Below are 22,901 nucleotides of genomic sequence, written 5' to 3' on the forward strand. Positions count from 1 at the left end.
AAGGGACATGAAACCCCATTTTTTTATTTCATGATTCAGATAGAGAATACAATTTAAAACAAGTTTCCAATTTACTTTTATTATTAAATTTACTTTGTTCTCATGTTATTCTTTGCTGAATAGATATCTAGATAGGTAGCGTGCTAACGTCTGGAGCACTACATGACAGGAAATAGCGCTGACATCTAGTGCTCTTGCTAATGTATTACATTGTTGCAAAACTGCAGCCATATAGTTCTACAGATACGTGCACGCTCCAGAACTTACCTTCCTGATTTTCAACAAAGGATAACAAGAAAACAAAGAACATTTTGATAATAGAAGTTGTTTAAAATGATATGCTCTATCTGAATCGTTAATGAAAAAACATTTGTATGTCCTTTAGCATCCGCACATGTGCAGCTAGTGGCAAATTTAGATTTTATGTTTCCCCCTGTTTTGTTTTTTATATATTAATAGTTATCATAACTGCACATATACAGCAGATATTAACCATGCGAGGTGTGCATATCAGTTTTAAATAGAAGCATATTTGTAAAATACATGTATTAGCAAAAGTGCTTCTAGTAAAAGATGTAGCTGTTTGAAGAGTGTATTTACATATGCTCTGTGCACCAGCGTTTTAAACTCAGCACTTGCTCAGAGAGCCTAAGGTACTTGTATCATCTGGTAATGACTTATAAGGGACAGTCTAGTCCAAAATAAACTTACATCATTCAGATAGAGCATGTCATTTTAAACAACTTTCCAATTTTCTTTTATCACCAATTTTGCTTTGTTCTCTTGGTATTCTTAGTTGAAAGCTAAACCTAGGTAGGCTCATATGCTAATTTCTTAGACCTTGAAGGCCGCCTCTTATCTGAATGCATTTTGACAGGTTTTCACCACTAGAGGGCATTAGTTCATGTGTGTCATAGATAACATTGTGCGCATGCATGTGGAGTTACCTAGAAGTCAGCACTGATTGGCTAAAATGCAAGTCTGTCAAAAGAACTGAGATAAGGGACAGTCTACAGAGGCATAGATACAAGGTAATCAGAGAGGTAAAAAGTGTATTATTATAACTGTTGGTTATGCAAAACTAGGGAATGGGTAATTTTCCAAGGGACTTAAATTTGGCAACATCACTCTTTTCAACCAACACATAGGAGGAAATTTAATTGATCAAGCTGCATTTGTAGTTCACAAATTCTATTACATAAGGGTGAAATATTTCATGACCCTACAAGAGGTGACGGAGATAAATAACCCCAAACTCACTTTTGTTCTGATTTTGTGCAACCAATCAGGGGAGGTCCTTAAATGTTGCAATGTAAAAACTGAGTAATGTTATTATCTAAGCTGCATATTTCCACAGCTGGAATTCAATACTTTTAAAGGGACATGAAACCCCAAAAATGTATTTCATGATTCAGATAGATACAATTGTAAATAACTTTCTAATTTACTTCAATTATCTAATTTGTTTCATTCTCTTGGTATCATTTGTTAAAGGAGCAGCAATGCACTACTGGTTTCTAACTGAACAAATGGGTGAGCCAATGACAATTAGTATATATATGCAGCTACCAATCAGCAGATAGAACCTAGGTTATTTGCTGCTCCTGAACTTACCTAGATAAACCTTTCAGCAAAGGATAACAAGAGAAGGAAGCAAATGAAATAAAATAAGTAAATTGGAAAGTTGTTTAAAATTGTATTCTCTATCTGAATCATGAAAGAAATTTTTTGGGTTTCATGTCTCTTTAAATTAATCAATTACATTTTATTTATTGTCAAATAATGGAGTCTTATATTTATATTAAACACATTAACACTGGGTTTTTTTTACCTTATATAAGTTCTTGTTGAAAGATTCAACATTACCCAGATGTTTATATGTACCCAACAATAAAATGCATATATTTGTACCCAGTGCTACGGAGTTTTACAGCGTGATACAAATAAATGATGATGATAATAATCTCATAATAATCCATACAGTTTATAAAATCATGTTATCTTTCCAGACTTGTGTGAGCGAGCATTGTATATTTCAGAAACCATGCCCTGCACTGCAAAACATCTGCACAGAAAACAAATGTTTAAATAAATGTCTCTGTGTGAAGAATATTGTAGGTAATAGTTTTGTAAACATTTTGAGAGGTAAACTACTGAAAAAGCATGCAACATAAATAGAGTACATTTCAAAGTTATTTTTTTTTATATTCCGTTTAACATGTTGTGAGGAATTACAAAATGAGTTTAATATGCCTTAAATGCATTTCTTCTGTAAGGAGAAAAGTCAGTCTATAGGAAAATATAAAATTAAAAACGGAATATAAATTGTGGTAAATGGGTGAAGGGGGCAGGGATAATTTAGAGGGAAATGGGACAGTGAGTAAGTGCAGTAGGTAAAAACAAAGCAAGTTAAAGGGATAGTCTACTTGAAAATTGTTATTGTTTAAAAAAATAGATAATTATCCATTCCCCAGTTTTGCATACCCAACAATGTTATATTAATATACTTTTTCCTCTATAATTACATTGTATCTAAGCCTCTGCAGACTGCCCTCTTATTTTTTTTTTAAGTTTTCAAAAGCTTTATTGGTGTACAATGAAAGTTACATAAAGAAAGATGTCAATTGAAGGCATCAAGTGCCTAGGGCCCAACAATACAGAAATACAATGCTGGGCATAATAATTCAATGTACAGATAACAAAATTCTTTCTAACAAACAATAAAATTTACAAATTTAAAATGCTGCCAAGGACTGATAGCCCCTGGCATATCTAGGATGATAAATAGGGGTATAGGAGGGGGAGAAGGAAAAGGGAAGGGGGGAGGGGTTTTACAGGCGCGAGATTTACAAAATAGGTCAGGGCCATATATTTTATAGAAATGAACTGGGAAGCCATCTGGGCCAGGGGATTTAAAGGACTTTGAGTTCTTGATAACTTGCTGTATTTCAGCAATGGAAAAAGGGGAGCTTAAAAGGTCACGCTGTTCTGAAGAGAGTGCGGGGAGATTTAAAGACTTTAAATATGTGCGCATGCGTTCCGGGGATGTCGATTGAGGCTTTTCGGAACTGTTTATGTTATAGAGATTTGAGTAATATTTAGCGAATTCTTCGCCAATTTGAGATGGAATTTTAAGGAGGGAGTGTGCAGAACGTATACTGTGGATACGCGAGGCACATTTTCTGTTTCTGAGTTTGTTAGCCAGAAGGGTATCCACCTTATTACTTTTTTAATAGAACAGTTGTTTTAATTTGGTTACATTAATTTGGGTCCTTTTAAGTTCGATTTGGGAGATATGATTTTTGATATTAACAATTTGAAATGCTAGGGCAGTTGATGGGGCGGTTCTATTTTTAATTTCAAGTTCTCTCAGCTTGATGTGGGCCTGCAACAAGGTTAGTCCCGCTTGCTTTCTAAGGCTCGCCTGTTTGCTTATTATGATCCCCCTGAGGGTCGCTTTTGTGGCACCCCACTAGTGCATTATCATTAGTTTGTATAAAATGGTTGAGTTCTTTACGAAATTCCTCTCTAAACGGGACATCACTTAGAAGGTGGTGGGGCATGCACCAAGGAGATCTAGTGTGCGGTATGTTTGTCAAATGAATGTCGGCCAGGACATGATCATGGTCCAACCAAGCGCAAAGGGAGATATTGGCATGTGTGATAAGGTCTTAAGAGTCTGCTGTGGAGAAAATGCAGTCTAGTCTGGAATATTGCTTGTGCGGTTGTGAGAAATGCGTGAGGTCTTTATCTTTAGGGTGGGTAGCTCTCCACACATCAAAGTAGCCTGAACAGGACATTAAATTGCGGAACTTACTGGCTAGAAGTTCAACCGCTGAGTGTTTCTTAGGAGATAGTTGCGGCTGCACAGCTCCCGGAGTTCTCTGCCGGAGTCTGTCCCGGGTATATGACGTCACCCGCTGTAGCGGACGCGAATGTCTCCGTGGTAAGTCTTCGATTCAGGAAAAGGTGCAAAGCTCAAAGGTGCGGGAACCAACCGCACATACTAGTACAAAAAAAACGGAAGAGCTGCACAAAAGTTCAAATATCATAAAGTCTAGACACCTTTTTGCTATGTTTGTTTCGTTCATCTGTATGCAATAAATTTGCTTTATGATATTTGAACTTTTGTGCAGCTCTTCCGTTTTTTTTGCTGAGTGTTTCTTGTTTGTGTCAACAGATTTCCTATCCAATCTGGGGTCCCAGACCATATTAAACTCCCCAGCAACAATGACTCTACCCTGCGTAACCTGGTCAATTGTATGAAGGATATGTTTCAAATATTTGGGTAGACAGAGGCCAGTGTGTAGAGCATGTGGTTCAGTTTACAGATCAAAATGACGTATCTAGATTGGGGGTCCTTAATAGCCTGGATAGGCTCAAAAGCAAGGCGCTTGTGGAGTAGAATGGCAGTACCTCTAGCTTTTTTAATGAAAGGGGCATATCCGATGTGAGTGTATGACTTGGAGGAGAATCTGAGAGGTTAATTCGCTAGCCAGTGCGTTTCCTGTAGGAATACAATGTCAGCGTTATGATGCTTCAGTAGGAGGCTACGTTTATGGGGAGAGTTGAGACACCTCTGACATTGTGAGTAAAAATTCTTAGAGTGGACCGGGCCATGCATTAAAGTGCAGAGGTAACCAAAGTGAGATACAATGGCCTCTTAGTATGGGGCAGGAGATGGAGGGGGAGAAGAGAGAGGGGAGGGAGGAAGGGTGGGAAAGACACTGAGAAAGTGTCTAAAGTGCGGTGGAAGTAGTCCACCTCAAAGGAACCCTAGAGTGGGCTTCTAGGTGGGGGGGAGAACCTAATGCTCGAGAGCAAATGGAGAAGGGCCAGAACGCCAGCCCCGCTCTAATATAAATAACTACATGTCAATAAGTAATAAACATAAAATTCAAAATTAAAGACTGGAAAATAGTGCAAAAAACATAAATATTGGTGCATTTCTTAATACATAACTGTAACAACACTGACATCCGACCAGGCATGTATGCCTGGTTATAAAGGCCTAGTAATGAGGTAGGAAGAAAGATCCTGAAGGCCCATTAACTTGTACTACAGATCAAGCGGTAGACCCAGGATACCCAAGAGAGTCTCATGACTGCTGTAACTTGAGTCGCTTCAGTCTTTGATCCTTTGCAGACCACTCTGGAGGTGAGGCTCATAATATAGGGTGCGAAGGAGCTTGTATGGTTGGGGTTTCTGAAGGAGGCCCCAGGACATGAGGAAACACAGACCCTGAGAGACAGTGGAGGCCACAAATGTTTGGTTGTCCTTAGTAATAATAAGTCTAGTTGGATAGCCCCATCTGTACCTGATGTTAGCTTTGTGTAATGTAGCAGTAACAGGTTGGAACTGTCGTCGTCGTTGGAGGGTGTGAACGGGGACAGGTCATGGAGAAGCTGGACTTCGCCAAATCTATCACTCAGACTTGGCTTTTTAAAGGCGGCTTGCATCAGCTGATCCTTATATAGGAAGCTATGAAAGCACACTATAACATCTCTGGGCTTGTCCGGGGCCACCATCCTGGAACGGAGGGCCCTGTGTGCTCGCTCCATAGTGCCCGTTAACCCTTCAGGGGAGCCAAATAGTTCCTGGAAAAGAGCCTGCAGGTATTCTTGTAGATCAGACAGTAAAACAGATTCTGGAATGCCTCGGAACCTTATATTGTTGCGCCTGGACTTATCCTCAATGCCTGCAAGTTTGAACTCCAATTGTGAGATTTGTTCAGCAAGGTTTTCAGAATAAGCCAGTAGGCTGGATTGATCTACAACAATATCATCCTGTTTGCGCTCCAACGCATCCACTCTGTCACCAATTTCAGAAATCTCCTTCTTCAACTCTGCCGAGCTTCGTTGGATCTCTTAGGTAATAGAGCGGGTCTGAGTGGCCAGTAGTTTCTTGTGTGGATTCCGTAATGAAGTGCTGTGAAGCAGCGATAGAGTGTGTACTAGACAGGGACTCCTCATCTTGAGAATCCGGGTCGCTCAAAAGCCGACTCTTTGGCCACCTGCAAAAAGTGATCTAAAACAGTTTTTTTGGATTTAGAATTGGGCTTGGGGTGCTTCCTGGCGGAATGAGGCATTGTAGATAGTGCTCAGTCACCCATACAGGAAGCTGGTAGCAGGCCGTTATGCAACCAAAAGATATACACACCACTGTTGAGGAATAAGCGGGTTAAGTGCACATATGTATTGACATTTCTAGTAATACACAAATACCTTTAGAGCGGGGCTGGACAGTTTGTCACAATAAGAACTACATCACAGTGTTAATAGTCTACCATTTCCCTGCAGAAAACACATAAGGTAAAGGGGCTTGGTGAGTGAGCCGATACGGGACTGGTATAGATGGGCTGCCAAGGGTACTATGATCCTGACCCCTATCAGCACACAGAACATTTCACTCAACAAGGGCCAAGAGGTTCCCTCTCGACTCGGGGAACAGGGGATATGACCCAAAGGAACGGAAAAAGGGAGGTGGAAGTAACCAGCACAGACTAGCTGGGCCAGAAAGGGAGGTCTCAAGGGGATCACACTAAGTACAGTACATCAAGAGAAATTACAGTTTAAAGCACAGCGTAAACAAGGCACATGAGAACCAGCTTATGGTAGTATTATAATAATCCAGGAGGCCTGTAAAAGCAAGGTGTTAGATCAAATGAAGAAATGATACTACACTTTGGATTGACGACCCAAAGACAATAAAGCTGACGCAGCAGCAATAATCAGGAAAAACAAATATGAGTGCAGCTCAAAAGAGCAAAAATAAGTCCAGGTCAGCCTTCGTGGAAGTTGCTACTGGCAACTCTGTGGGGAGGGCTCAGTCTTGTTTGACCAAAACGTGTGTGATTACTGTAGATGATCACTCTAGTTTCTAGTGAAAAGAGTCTCATGTATGAGGGCCTTGAGTGGACCCACTTGTGAGTAGAGGGGGTCTGTATTATTAGCAAGAGTGAGTGCCCCAATCCTATGGGAGGTCCTGTATAGTTTCCAAGTGGTAAGGTTTGATGAATGGGAGAAAAAGGTGATGGTCCCAATAAGGTCCCTAGAGATAACAAAGGATCAATTGGAGTGCCCCACTGTAGGTGCTATGGGTTAGAGATAGCCAAAGCCCCAAGTGGACTGTGATAAAGGCTTATTTTGAGCTTTGACAAGAGGTCCACTGTGTATGAATATAGCTGGGGAGGGAGGGATAGGCCCGGGTATGAGTGAAGCTCTGTAGGTTATGGATGCCTGTGGTGGCTACAATCACGATGTGATGCAGTTAAAGTGCATAACTGTGGGGCTGTGCCTGGTGGCTACTATACTGAAATAACGTTAGGGATCAGCATAAGGAGTAAAAAAAGAAGCTGCCAAAGGCATAGCTCTCAACCAATTTCTCTCGGATGCCAACTTCCCAAGGACAGCAGCTCACATTGTATTTATGGCCTAAACAGGCCTACTCAGGCAGCAACAGGCACCTCCGGAACCCTCATCAACAACTCCGACAGCTCTTTGGATGTTTCCAGTACAGACAGCTTCTTGAAGATCATAGGGGTGGTGGATTATCAATCACCTTACCGACACCCTGTTTCCTCCTGACTACGTCTCCTGCCCTCACTAAAGGCCGCAAAAAGGCCAGTAGTGAGTGGTAGGGCCCCCACCTGCAGACTACGCTCCCAGGGCTCTTCTGTTAGTCCTTGTGGGCTATTGCTGCTCCTCTGATGCTCCGTGTAGGGCTGCATGGCCTCTCCAACCTCCGGTAAGGGCCGGTGCTGTAAGGTGTCCCTCGAGAACAAGTGAGGCCCCTGCAGTTACACCGGGTGTGCGATCTGCTGCTCCCCTGACAGGAATAGCTGCGCTGCATAGATGGGCCAATTCTTCAGCTCCGGAGCGGATCTCCAACCCTCCGGAGCATGGAGGATGATACCTCCTCAATGTGAGCAGCTAGAGTGTCCTCGCAGCGGCCAGGCTTAAGGTCCTCAGATGAGGTAGTCGAATAGTGCCTAATTGCCTTTTAAATAACGCCTTTTAGTCTCCCAAGGCAAAGGTGCAGGCTGTAGGTAGACTATATACCTCCCTTCAAGGAAATTTGTAAAATTTAAAGCGATTTTGTAGATTTTCTATAAGTAGAAAGCCCGGAGCTCTGTTAGTGAGTTTCTGCTCAGCACAGCGGTTAGCACCGCCCCCTGCCCTCTTATTTTAGTTCTTTTGACAAACATTAATTTCTCTTGTTAAGTGTATTCAGTCCACGGGTCATCCATTACTTATGGGATATATTCCCTTCCCAACAGGAAGTTGCAAGAGAATCACCCAAGCAGAGCTGCTATATAGCTCCTCCCCTCACATGTCATATCCAGTCATTCTCTTGCAACTCAACTAGTTAGGAGGTTGTGAGAAGTCTGTGGTGTTTTTATACTTAGTTTATTTCTTCAATCAAAAGTTTGTTATTTTAAATGGCACCGGAGTGTGCTGTTTATTTCTCAGGCAGTGTTTGGAAGAAGAATCTGCCTGCGTTTTCTATGATCTTAGCAGAAGTAACTAAGATCCACTGGCTGTTCTCGCACATTCTGAGGAGTGGGGTAACTTCAGAAAGGGAATAGCATGCGGGGTCACCTGCAGATGAGGTATGTGCAGTAGAATATTTTTCTAAGGAATGGAATTGACTAAGAAAATCCTGCTGATACCGATGTAATGTAAGTACAGCCTTAAATGCAGTAGCGACTGGTATCAGGCTGATGAATGTATGTACAATAAGTAATTTTCTAAGGAATGGAATTTGACTAAGAAAATACTGTTAATACTGAAGTAATGTATGAGCCTTAACTGCAGTAGAAACGACTGGTAGCACGCTTATTAATAACACTACCTAACTTTTAAAGTTCATGTTTAAAACGTTTACTGGCATGTTATTCGTTTTTTGTGAGGTACTTTGGTGATAAATCTTTTGGGGCATGATTTTCCACATGGCTGTCGTTTATTTCTGCATAGAAACGTTTATCTGAGGTTTCCCACTGTTGTAATATGAGTGGGAGGGGCCTATTTTAGCGCTTTTTTTGCGCAGTAAAAATTCAGTTACAGTCTTCCTGCTTCTTCCTCCTTGATTGTGATATACCTTTAAGGTATATCCCGCCTACCTTTCCTCCACCCTATATCAAGCACACCTGAACCATCATTCCTTGCCTGAAAATTGTTTTCTCTTTGGAGCTTATCTGATCGCATCCCTCAAGCTGTGATTCTACTTTTGATATTTCCTAACTTGCTTCATTGTTTCTTTCTCTCTGAAGCAGCAGTAGTAAGTGAGGATCTTTTGCTGTACACTTTACTTTTAAAAGTATTTCATTATTTCTCCAATTCTACCGGAATCCTATTATTTCATCAAACCGGATCAAGGAGCCACAGGATCTACTTGCAGCGTCCCGGAAGCCGCACTCACACCAACGCAGTATACCGGTCACAGAGGTAAAACCGTTCTCCTCAAACCTAAGGTAATATTTAATCCATTTACGAAGGATCCGTTCTTACCTTGTCACTATCTGGAAAACATCCGCATTACCATGCTAAATCTACCGGTTACTACCATAGTCTGACTGTGCTGTATATATTTTATGTATGATTGTGTGAGTGCGTGAAGACATTCCTGAGAATTGTTACAATAAGGATACAACTACTGATGTTTTACTAAGTGTAACTAAATACACATTTTCTCTATCATATCTCTGAACTGTTTGCTTTATGTTCCTTACCTATATTGCAACAATTGTTTCTACTCAAGTATTCCTTGCTTCTGCTTGGCATCTACGAAGTTTTCTTTCAGTAAAAGTCTCACCAGAGATTTAACAGGTAGTTCAAACCATACTGCCTGTTTTATTCATTAAAAGAGCAACAAACCCTTAACTTAAAACACTGCATAAGTTCCTGCATAAAACAGGACATCACATAATTTTCAGGCCACAGTGTTCTAAGGGTTTGTTACTGGTAAACAAAACTTTGTTATTATGGATGCAAATGAAATTAAAACTGAGTTCTCTAACATAAAAAGAAAATTAGATTATCTTGCACAAGGCTTAACAGAAGTACAAGCAGATAATACCGCATTAAAAGCTATTGTTAAAGAATATATGTCTCACAAAAGTACTGATGTACCTGAACCCCATATTCAATACCCTCAACCTTTCACTGGTAAAAGACATGAATTCAGAGATTTCAAGACTGCTTGCAAACTTCTTTTTACCATGAGACCCCGCACATATTACTCAGACCGCATCAGGGTTTGCACCACTATTTCATTTCTACAGGGAGAGCCCAGAACCTGGGCTAACAGGTTTTATGAAAATAATGACCCAATTTTGGATTCACTACAGGATTTCTTTCAAGCTATGTCTAATCTATATGAAGATACAGATACGCAAATAACTGCAGACTCTAAACTACGCACACTCAAACAGGGTAAGCGCACGGTGGAGGAGTACACAACTGAATTTCAAATGTGGGCAACAGACTCACTATGGAACCAAGTTAGCCTTAAGAATCAGTTTAGGCTGGGCCTATCTGAAAACCTTAAGGATGAACTGTCTCGCCAGGAAATGCCTGATTCTCTTCCAGCACTTATTAAATTAAGCACATCCATAGATAGAAGACTCAGGGAACGGCGAGCAGAGAGATCCACTTCAGACACAATACCCAGACGTCAGGTCACTTATCCTACAACATCTGAGAAATCTCAAGGTAGTGTAACACCTATGGAGATAGGCACTATCAAGGGGCCACTAAGTAATGAGGAAAAAATAAGAAGAAGGTTAGAAAACTTGTGTTTATACTGTGGACAAAAGGAACACACTGTCTCAAGCTGTCCTTCATTACAAAGACAAAAGAAGGGTAAGAAAACCGGTTATAAAAACATATATCATATCTCAGATACAATGCAATTGACTTTACCTCTCTCTTTGCAATGGGATCAGGAAAATATACACTCCAAGGCATTGATTGACTCAGGTGCATCTGGGAACTACATTGATTCTGTATATATTGTAAATAATAAAATTCCTCTGGTGTGCAAGCAGAACCCTGTGTTTGTTAAATCAATTGATGGTACTTTAATAAATAAGGGACCCATTACACACCAGACAATACCTTTGCTTATAATGATAAACAATGGGCACACAGAATATATTACATTTGATGTGATCCCTATATCACTGCATACTATCATTTTAGGATATAGTTGGTTGCAAAAACATAATCCCAAAATAGATTGGGAACATTCAAAACTTACACTAGACTCAACATATTGTCTAAACACCTGTTACCCTCATAGTATTTTAACATCATCTGAGACAGGGATACCAGGGATATATCAGGATTTGGCAGAGGTCTTCAATTTGAAAGAAGCAGAGAATTTACCACCCCACAGAAGCTTTGATTGCCCTATAGATATAATTCCAGGGTCACCAATACCACATGGGAAGATCTATCCTTTATCACAAGATGAGTTAGTGTATTTAAGGTCCTATTTGGATGACAACCTGAGAAAGGGATTCATATCCCACTCTACATCCCCAGCTGCAGCAGGCATGTTTTTGGTAAAAAATAAAGATGGCACTCTAAGGCCTATAATTGATTATAGGGCTTTAAACTCCATCACCATAAAAAACAGGTATCCATTACCACTAATACCAGAGATAATAGAACGGTTAAAAGGAGCACAAATATTTACTAAACTAGATTTAAAAGGGGCATATAACCTTATCAGAATGAAGAAAGGTGACGAATGGAAGACCGCTTTTCGGACTCAATATGGGTTATATCAATATAACGTCATGCCTTTTGGATTGAGCAATGCCCCAGCTACTTTCCAACACTTTATTAATGAAATCTTCCGAGATCTAATGGATATCTGTGTTATAGTGTATCTAGATGACATTCTAATTTATTCCAAGACAGAACAGGAACACGAAAGACATGTACGTTGGGTCTTAATGCGCTTGAAGGAACACAAGTTATATGCCAAACATGAAAATTGTTTATTTCATGTGAACAAAATCAAATTCCTGGGATACATAATAACTCCTAACAGGATCCAAATGGATCCAGATAAAGTTTCATCTGTACTAGAATGGCCCACACCAAAATCGGTTCGTGCCCTACAACGTTTTATTGGCTTTGCCAATTACTATCGAAAGTTTATAAAAAACTTTTCTGATATAGTAAAGCCCTTAACTCAGTTGACTAGTAAGAAACAAAGATATAAATGGACCGAACAGGCCCAATTAGCTTTTGACTACTTAAAGGGGCAATTCTCCAAAGCCCCCATTTTACACATGCCAGATCCTAAGCTACAATATGTGTTAGAGGTAGACGCCTCAAGTTCAGGTATAGGAGCAGTTCTATCTCAACAAGTAGACACAAATCAGAATTATTTCCTGTAGCTTATTATTCAAGAAGATTCACACCTGCAGAAAATAATTATAGTATAGGAGATAAAGAACTCCTTGCTATCAAAGTATCCCTTGAACAATGGAGGCACTTACTGGAAGGTACACAAAAACCATTTAAAATCTTCACAGATCATAAGAATCTGGAATATTTGAAGAAAAGCAAAACTCTAACTTCCAGACAAGTAAGGTGGTCATTATTCTTAGATAGGTTCAATTTCTTGATCACTTATCGACCAGGAAGCCTGAATACCAAGGCTGATGCATTATCCAGAGTACAGGAAATGACACCTCAAGAGACCCTGACTCCAATAGTACCAATCGAAAAATTTATTGGAGTCCTAACACCTTTAGAGGAAGAGATTAAAAGGGCACAAGAAAAAGAAACCAATACACCTAAATCCTGTCACAAAAACCTAAATACTGGTTTAATAAACCATAAAGATCAATTGTATATACCCTGTTCATTAAGAAAACAAATATTGAAACACACTCATGATGAACCTTTATCCGGTCATACCGGAATACAAAAAACCATTGAAAAAACAAGAAGAAACTTTTGGTGGCCCCAAATGAATCAAACCATCCAAGATTATGTCAATTCCTGTGACACTTGTGCTAGAAATAAAATAGATCATAAAGGGCCCATCGGATTGTTGACCCCATTGCCAGTTCCGGATAAACCCTGGTCCATGATCTCGATGGACTTTATTGTAGAGCTACCAAAATCAAGGAACTTTAACACTATATTAGTTGTCATAGATCATCTAACAAAATTGGGACATTTTATACCCCTAAAAAGGTTACCCTCAGCTTTTACTACAGCAAATGTTTTCCTTAACCACATAGTGAAACTCCACGGACTACCCACTGATATAATAACAGATAGAGGTACACAATTCACCTCATCCTTTTGGAGATCATTATGCAAATTGTTAAAAATAACACCAAGATATTCAACAGCCTTCCATCCCCAAACCAATGGGATGACTGAGAAACTAAATCAAACATTAGAACAATATCTTCGTTGTTACATTTCCCATTTGCAGGATGATTGGATAGATTATTTATCAATGGCGGAATTCTCTTACAACAATTCGGTATCATCCTCAACAAAAATGACACCGTTCTATGTAACCTATGGCTATCATCCGACAAATTTGACATTATCTAAAACTTACGTAAACTCACCAGCTGCTAAAGACTATTCTTTACAACTTGAAGCAAGACTAGCCCTAGTCAAAAAACACTTATCTGATGCAAAGAATTATCAGAAAGCTTATTATGATAAACGTCACAGACCCAGTCCAGTCTATAAAGTGGGTGACAAAGTGTTATTATCTGTAAAGAATCTAAAACTACATGTACCCTCTAAGAAATTGGCGAACCAATACATTGGACCTTTTGTAATCAATAAAATTTTGAACCCTATGACGGTATGTTTAACCCTTCCTGCAGCTTATAGGATTCATCCCACTATACATGTGTCTCTGATAAAACCTTATAATTCTACTGTACAAACCAGTCTTCAGACTCCAACTGCGTTACAAATAGATGACCACGACGAATTTGAGGTGGACCGTATTCTAGATTCTAGGATCAAGAATCGTCACCTAGAGTACTTGTTAAAATGGAAAGGTTTTGGTCCTGAGGACAATTCTTGGCATTGTAGCACTGACATTTCTGCTCCCCGTCTGATTAGATCCTTTCATCGCAGGTATCCTTTGAAGCCATCCCTCTCATCAATTGGGGGACCCCTTAGCGGGGGGAGTGTGTGATATACCTTTAAGGTATATCCCGCCTACCTTTCCTCCACCCTATATCAAGCACACCTGAACCATCATTCCTTGCCTGAAAATTGTTTTCTCTTTGGAGCTTATCTGATCGCATCCCTCAAGCTGTGATTCTACTTTTGATATTTCCTAACTTGCTTCATTGTTTCTTTCTCTCTGAAACAGCAGTAGTAAGTGAGGATCTTTTGCTGTACACTTTACTTTTAAAAGTATTTCATTATTTCTCCAATTCTACCGGAATCCTATTATTTCATCAAACCGGATCAAGGAGCCACCGGATCTACTTGCAGCGTCCCGGAAGCCGCACTCACACCAACGCAGTATACCGGTCACAGAGGTAAAACCGTTCTCCTCAAACCTAAGGTAATATTTAATCCATTTACGAAGGATCCGTTCTTACCTTGTCACTATCTGGAAAACATCCGCATTACCATGCTAAATCTACCGGTTACTACCATAGTCTGACTGTGCTGTATATATTTTATGTATGATTGTGTGAGTGCGTGAAGACATTCCTGAGAATTGTTACAATAAGGATACAACTACTGATGTTTTACTAAGTGTAACTAAATACACATTTTCTCTATCATATCTCTGAACTGTTTGCTTTATGTTCCTTACCTATATTGCAACAATTGTTTCTACTCAAGTATTCCTTGCTTCTGCTTGGCATCTACGAAGTTTTCTTTCAGTAAAAGTCTCACCAGAGATTTAACAGGTAGTTCAAACCATACTGCCTGTTTTATTTATTAAAAGAGCAACAAACCCTTAACTTAAAACACTGCATAAGTTCCTGCATAAAACAGGACATCACATTGATCCAGGACGTCTCTAGAGAGCTCAGGGGTCTTCAAAATTCATTTTGAGGGAGGTAATCAGTCACAGCAGACCTGTGACAGTGTGTTTGACTGTGATAAAAATGTTAATTGTTAAATTGATTATCCTTTTTGGGTATTAAGGGGTTAATCATCCATTTGCTAGTGGGTGCAATGCTTTGCTAACTTAATACATTTACTGTGAAAATTTGGTTGCTATAACTGATTTGGTTCATTGTTATTTCAACTGTGACGATTTTTTGTGCTTCTTAAAGGCGCAGTAGCGTTTTTTATATTGCTTGTAAACTTATTTGAAAGGATTTTCCAAGCTTGCTAGTCTCATTGCTAGTCTGTTTAAACATGTCTGACACAGATGAATCTGTTTGTTCACTATGTTTGAAGGCCAATGTGGAGCCCCACAGAAATATGTGTACTAAATGTATTGATGTCACTTTGAATAAAAGTCAATTTTTATCTGTAAAGAAATTATCACCAGACAATGATGGGGAAGTTATGCCGACTAACTCTCCTCACGTGTCAGTACCTTTGCCTCCCGCTCAGGAGGCGCGTGATATTGTGGCGCCAAGTACATCAGAGAGGCCCATACAAATCACTTTGCAAGACATGGCTGCTGTAATGACAGAGGTATTATCTAAATTGCCAGAATTAAGAGGCAAGCGCGATAGCTCTGGGTTAAGGACAGAGCGCGCTGATGATGTGAGAGCCATGTCCGATACTGCGTCACAATTTGCAGAACATGAGGACGGAGAGCTTCATTCTGTGGGTGACGGATCTGATCCAGGGAGACCGGATTCAGAGATTTCTAATTTTAAATTTAAGCTTGAGAACCTCCGTGTATTGCTAGGGGAGGTATTAGCGGCTCTGAATGATTGTAACACGGTTGCAATTCCAGAGAAAATATGTAGGTTGGATAGATACTTTGCGGTACCGGTGTGTACTGTCGTTTTTCCTATACCTAAAAGGCTTACAGAAATTATTAGCAAGGAGTGGGATAGACCCGGTGTGCCCTTTTCCCCTCCTCCGATATTTAGAAAAATGTTTCCAATAGACGCCACCACACGAGACTTATGGCAGACGGTCCCTAAGGTGGAGGGAGCAGTTTCTACTTTAGCTAAACGTACCACTATCCCGGTGGAGGATAGTTGTGCTTTTTCGGATCCAATGGATAAAAAATTAGAAGGTTACCTTAAGAAAATGTTTGTTCAACAAGGTTTTATCTTACAGCCCCTTGCATGCATTGCGCCTGTCACTGCTGCTGCGGCATTCTGGTTTGAGTCTCTGGAAGAGGCCATTCGCACAACTCCATTGGATGAGATTATGGCCAAGCTTAAAGCACTTAAGCTAGCTAATGCATTTGTTTCTGATGCAATTGTACATTTAACCAAACTAACGGCTAAGAACTCCGGATTCGCCATCCAGGCGCGCAGAGCGCTATGGCTTAAATCCTGGTCAGCTGACGTGACTTCTAAATCTAAATTGCTTAATATTCCTTTCAAAGGGCAGACTTTATTCGGGCCCGGCTTGAAAGAAATTATTGCTGACATTACTGGAGGTAAGGGTCATACTCTTCCTCAGGACAGGGCCAAATCAGCCAAATTTTCGTGCCTTTCGTAACTTCAAGGCAGGAGCAGCATCAACTTCCTTCGCTCCAAAACAGGAAGGAACTGTTGTTCGTTACAGACAGGGCTGGAAAGCTAACCAGCCCTGGAACAAGGGCAAGCAGGCCAGAAAGCCTACTTCTGCCCCTAAGACTGCATGAAGAGAGGGTCCCCTATCCGGAAACGGATCTAGTGGGGGGCAGACTTTCTCTCTTCGCCCAGGCTTGGGCAAGAGATGTCCAGGATCCCTGGGCGTTGGAGATCATATCTCCGGGATATCTTCTGGACTTCAAAGCTTCTCCTCCACAAGGGAGATTTCATCTTTCAAGGTTATCAGCAAACCAAATAAAGAAAGAGGCATTTCTACGCTGTGTACAAGACCTCTTAGTAATGGGGGTGATCCACCCAGTTCCGCGGACGGAACAAGGGCAAGGGTTTTACTCAAATCTGTTTGTGGTTCCCAAGAAAGAGGGAACCTTCAGACCAATCTTGGACCTAAAAATCTTAAACAAATTCCTAAGAGTTCCATCATTCAAAATGGAAACTATTCGAACCATCCTACCCATGATCCAAGAGGGTCAATACATGACCACAGTAGACTTAAAGGATGCCTACCTTCATATACCAATTCACAAAGATCATTATTGGTACCTAAGATTTGCCTTTCTAGACAGGCATTACCAGTTTGTAGCTCTTCCCTTCGGGTTAGCTACGGCCCCGAGAATTTTTACAAAGGTTCTGGGCTCACTTCTAGCGGTGCTAAGACCGCGAGGCATAGCGGTGGCTCCGTACCTAGACGACATTCTGATACAAGCGTCAAGTTTTCAAATTGCCAAGTCTCATACAGAGATAGTTCTGGCATTTCTGAGGTTGCATGGGTGGAAGGTGAACGTGGAAAAGAGTTCTCTATCACCACTCACAAGAGTCTCCTTCCTAGGGACTCTGATAGATTCTGTAGAAATGAAAATTTACCTGACGGAGGCCAGGTTATCAAAACTTTTAAATGCTTGCCATGTCCTTCATTCCATTCCACGCCCGTCAGTAGCTCAGTGCATGGAAGTAATCGGCTTAATGGTAGCGGCAATGGACATAGTACCATTTGCGCGCCTGCATCCCAGACCTCTGCAATTATGCATGCTAAGTCAGTGGAATGGGGATTACTCAAATTTGTCCCCTCTACTAAATCTGGATCAAGAGACCAGAGATTCTCTTCTCTGGTGGCTTTCTCGGGTCCATCTGTCCAAGGGGATGACCTTTCGCAGGCCAGATTGGACAATTGTAACAACAGATGCCAGCCTTCTAGGTTGGGGCGCAGTCTGGAACTCCCTGAAGGCTCAGGGATTATGGACTCAGGAGGAGAAACTCCTCCCAATAAATATTCTGGAATTGAGAGCAATATTCAATGCTCTTCTAGCTTGGCCTCAGTTAGCAACACTGAGGTTCATCAGATTTCAGTCGGACAACATCACGACTGTGGCTTATGTCAACCATCAAGGGGGAACCAGGAGTTCCCTAGCGATGTTGGAAGTCTCAAAGATAATTCGCTGGGCAGAGTCTCACTCTTGCCACCTGTCAGCGATCTACATCCCAGGCGTGGAGAACTGGGAGGCGGATTTTCTAAGTCGCCAGACTTTTCATCCGGGGGAGTGGGAACTTCATCCGGAGGTCTTCGCTCAACTGATTCATCGTTGGGGCAAACCAGATCTGGATCTCATGGCGTCTTGCCAGAACGCCAAGCTTCCTTGTTACGGATCCAGGTCCAGGGACCCGGAAGCGGCGCTGATAGATGCTCTGACAGCCCCTTGGGTCTTCAACATGGCTTATGTGTTTCCACCATTTCCGATGCTACCTCGACTGATTTCCAAGATCAAACAGGAGAGAGCATCAGTGATTCTGATAGCGCCTGCGTGGCCACGCAGGACCTGGTATGCAGACCTAGTGGACATGTCGTCCTGTCCACCATGGTCTCTACCTCTGAGGCAGGACCTTCTAATACAAGGTCCTTTCAAACATCCAAATCTAATTTCTCTGAGGCTGACTGCATGGAGATTGAACGCTTGATCCTATCAAAGCGTGGCTTCTCTGAGTCAGTTATTGATACCTTAATACAGGCACGGAAGCCTGTTACCAGAAAAATTTACCATAAGATATGGCGTAAATATTTATATTGGTGCGAATCCAAGGGTTACTCATGGAGTAAGGTTAGGATTCCTAGGATATTGTCCTTTCTACAAGAGGGTTTAGAAAAGGGCTTATCTGCTAGTTCGTTAAAGGGACAGATTTCTGCTCTGTCTATTCTCTTACACAAACGTCTGGCAGAAGTTCCAGACGTCCAGGCTTTTTGTCAGGCTTTGGCTAGGATTAAGCCTGTGTTTAAGACTGTTGCTCCTCCGTGGAGCTTAAACTTGGTTCTTAAAGTTCTTCAAGGGGTTCCGTTTGAACCCCTTCATTCCATTGATATTAAGCTTTTATCTTGGAAAGTTCTGTTTTTGATGGCTATTTCCTCGGCTCGAAGAGTCTCTGAGTTATCGGCCTTACATTGTGATTCTCCTTATCTGATTTTCCATTCAGACAAGGTAGTTCTGCGTACTAAACCTGGGTTTTTACCTAAAGTAGTTTCTAACAGAAATATCAATCAGGAGATTGTTGTTCCATCATTATGTCCTAATCCTTCTTCAAAGAAGGAACGACTTTTGCATAATCTGGACGTAGTCCGTGCCCTGAAGTTCTATTTACAGGCAACTAAAGATTTTCGTCAAACTTCTTCCCTGTTTGTCGTGTACTCTGGTCAGAGGAGAGGTCAAAAAGCTTCAGCAACCTCTCTCTCCTTTTGGCTTCGTAGCATAATACTACGTTTAGCCTATGAGACTGCTGGACATCAGCCCCCTGAAATAATTACAGCTCATTCCACTAGAGCTGTGGCTTCCACCTGTGCCTTTAAGAATGAGGCCTCTGTTGAACAGATTTGCAAGGCTGCAACTTGGTCTTTGCTTCACACTTTTTCAAAATTTTACTAATTTGACACTTTTGCTTCTTCGGAGGCTGTTTTTGGGAGAAAGGTTCTACAGGCAGTGGTTCCTTCCGTTTAAGTTCCTGCCTTGTCCCTCCCATCATCCGTGTACTTTGGCTTTGGTATTGGTATCCCATAAGTAATGGATGACCCGTGGACTGAATACACTTAACAAGAGAAAACATAATTTATGCTTACCTGATAAATTTATTTCTCTTGCAGTGTATTCAGTCCACGGCCCTGTCTTTTTAAGGCAGATCTAAATTTTAATTAAAACTCCAGTCACCACTGCACCCTATGGTTTCTCCTTTCTTGTCTTGTTTCCGTCGAATGACTGGATATGACATGTGAGGGGAGGAGCTATATAGCAGCTCTGCTTGGGTGATCCTCTTGCAACTTCCTGTTGGGAAGGGAATATATCCCATAAGTAATGGATGACCCGTGGACTGAATACACTACAAGAGAAATAAATTTATCAGGTAAGCATAAATTATGTTTTTAGCCAATCAGTGCTGACTCAAAAAACTCTGCGGGAGTGCGCATGTTATCTATATGACACACATGAACTAGCACTATCTAACTGTAAAAACTTTCAAAATGCACTGAGATAAGATGTGGCCTTTAAGGGCTTAGAAATCAGCCTACCTAGGTTTAGCTTTCAGCAAAGAATACCAAGAGAACAAAACAAATATGATGACAAAAGTAAATTTGAAAGTTGCTTAAAATGGCATGTCCTATCTGAATCATAAAAGTTTAATTTTTATTTGACTGTCCCACTAAACAAATACAATTAGAAAAGAAAAAAAAAATGGAATGAGAATTAGCTGGGTTAAAGAATGAGAGATGAAGCCTTGGGGAGTCCTACACGTAGAACAGGTTTTCACACTGCATATTAATTTGCGATAAGTGCACGTAGATAATAAATCTCTCAGATCCTCAAGGCAATCTGCAGTATTCACAAATGTGCATCAAAATAAACAGAAAGGATAAAGAATTTGGACTAACAATCAAAGAGCTTTCCTTAAAAGGAGCAATTTTCTTACTGAAGTACAGTATATGCAGATTATTTACACAGAGTAATATATGCAGAGATGCAGATTATTTACACAGAGTAGTACAGAGAGCAGGGTATAAACTCAGAACAATATATAATTTCTGAAAAGTGTTTGCCTTTATTTAGGTAACAGATCTCATTGAGATGCACACCAATTGAACTCTGATATTTTACATGAAGAGAGGGGGGTATTTACACCGAGAAGTATATGCTCACATGAAAGCTGCAAGGTGTAGGTCAGTAAGAGGACAAAAGATTTTAATACAGAGGCATTGTGGACTTGGTTTGCAGAGCAAGGTGACACATAGGTGTTGTGAGTTTCTGATGCATAGACACTCTGAAACTGTTTGTATGTGAACCCCGTGTTTCCAGAGAGCATTATACTACATAAGGATTACCAGGAGGAACCTGAAACTATTTCTACAATATTTTATAATTAAATAGTGAGGCTGATGTGTAATAAAAAAACTAAATTGATTACAGCATGTAATTTTAACAATAGTTACACTTGTTTAACCCTTTGCAAATGGGTTACTACTAGACGTGTGCATTCAGGGGTTTCGGATACCTCCAAATGCAGAAGTAGGCAGCCTTTTGTCCCAGTTACACATATTTTAGTGTTAATTGTTGCTTTAAAGGGACATGAAACCCATTTTTTTTATTTCATGATTCAGATAGAGAATACAATTTTAAACAACTTTGCAATTTACCTCTATTATCTAATCTGTTTCATTCTCTTGGTATAATTTGTTAAAGGAGCAACAATGCACTAATGGTTTCTAACTGAACTCATGGGTGAGCCAATCACAATCAAGATATATATGCAGCCACCAATCAACAGTTAGGACCTAGGTTCTCTGCTGCTCATGAGCTTGCCTAGATTAACCTTTCAGCAAAGAAAAACAAGGGAAGGAAGCAAATTAAATAATAGAAGTAAATTGGATAGTTGCTTAAAATTGTTTTCTCTATCTGAATCATGAAAGAAAATGTTTGTGTTTCATGTCCCTTTAAAGCATTTCAGTAACTTCCGACCTTAAAAAATATTACATTTATACATACAAGCTGAATAATTACATATACATCATGATATTATATACTTTAACAGGCAGACTATCTTAAAATCTAAGGCATCTGTGATTACTATAGGATTACATGCAACTCTAAAGTTTGTAAAGAGAGCAGTCTATCCCAGTGTGCTGAGAGAGTTACAGTGAAGCGTGCACTCACCCCACAGATCCAGAAGACGATTGGTCAGCTGCTTTCAAGTTGCAAAGAAATAAGAGAAAGGATAAAGTTGAGATAATGCTGAGTGAGTGGGACAAATATTGTGAGTCTGAAAAGTAACTGTGCACAGAAATAATAGTGAGATTTGAATATTAATGTGCAAGAAGAAAGGTATATGCCAAGTAAAGATTTAGCAAGTAGAAAAGTGAGTGAGCTCAGTAAGTGAATTTGTGCTTGAGCATAGAAATGTGCATGTAACTGTGCTAAGGTGTTTGTTTGCAAACTCCCCTCCTCCACTTAGTATTTTTGGTATGTGCTGGGTGGAGCATAAATATATATAGTGCAGAATACCTATATATATATATATGGTTGTATACACTGTAAGGAACTCAGCTGTTGTGTCAAGGTCAAAATAATATTTATTTCCCTGCCACCTTGCAATCCCTCTACCCCAAATCTTGTCAACATTCATATTTCTGTTTGTCCTTTAATCTATATTCTATCAGGAAATAAGAGTCAATCATTCAGTTTCAGTTTGTTACAGATCAGCTCAAAGGGACATATTTGTTTGCAGGTCTGTCTGTCTGTCTCTCTGTCTATCTCTCTGTCTGTCTGTCAGTCAGCACACACAAAACATACACACAACACTTGCACAGAATGAACACATGCAAACTTGATAGGTCAGTATAAATCATTCTAAAATTTTCAGTGGATACTGCACATTAGCGCTGCGGAATCTGTTGGCGCTCTACAAATAACCGATAATAATTCAACAAATTATTTGCATGTCAGAGTCCAAATAAGTTTAACCCCCGTACGTCAAAGGGATGTTTATTTATTTCCAGTGGCACTTTGCTCTAAGTACTTCTGCAAGGTAGATAAATAGGTATGTAGTTTCAAGCCCATTTTACTGTTAACAGTGTGATGTTGCTAGATGGCACTGGAGAGGCAAGAAACTAATCATAGTT

At 40.4% G+C, this 22,901-nt stretch overlaps 1 long non-coding RNA gene across 1 annotated transcript in view; it reads right to left on the reverse strand.

The window, feature by feature from the left end:
* LOC128653583 (uncharacterized) overlaps window positions 1-22,218 on the reverse strand; it is a 39,669-nt gene extending 17,451 nt beyond the window's left edge. The window contains exon 1 of the long non-coding RNA XR_008401366.1: window positions 21,937-22,218. This is a non-coding gene — a long non-coding RNA (uncharacterized LOC128653583). The remainder of the gene's footprint in view (window positions 1-21,936) is intronic.
* Between the last annotated feature and the right edge of the window lie 683 nt (window positions 22,219-22,901).

The sequence above is a fragment of the Bombina bombina genome, chromosome 3 (assembly GCF_027579735.1).
Source record: "Bombina bombina isolate aBomBom1 chromosome 3, aBomBom1.pri, whole genome shotgun sequence".
In the NCBI taxonomy this organism is placed as follows: Eukaryota; Metazoa; Chordata; class Amphibia; order Anura; family Bombinatoridae; genus Bombina; species Bombina bombina.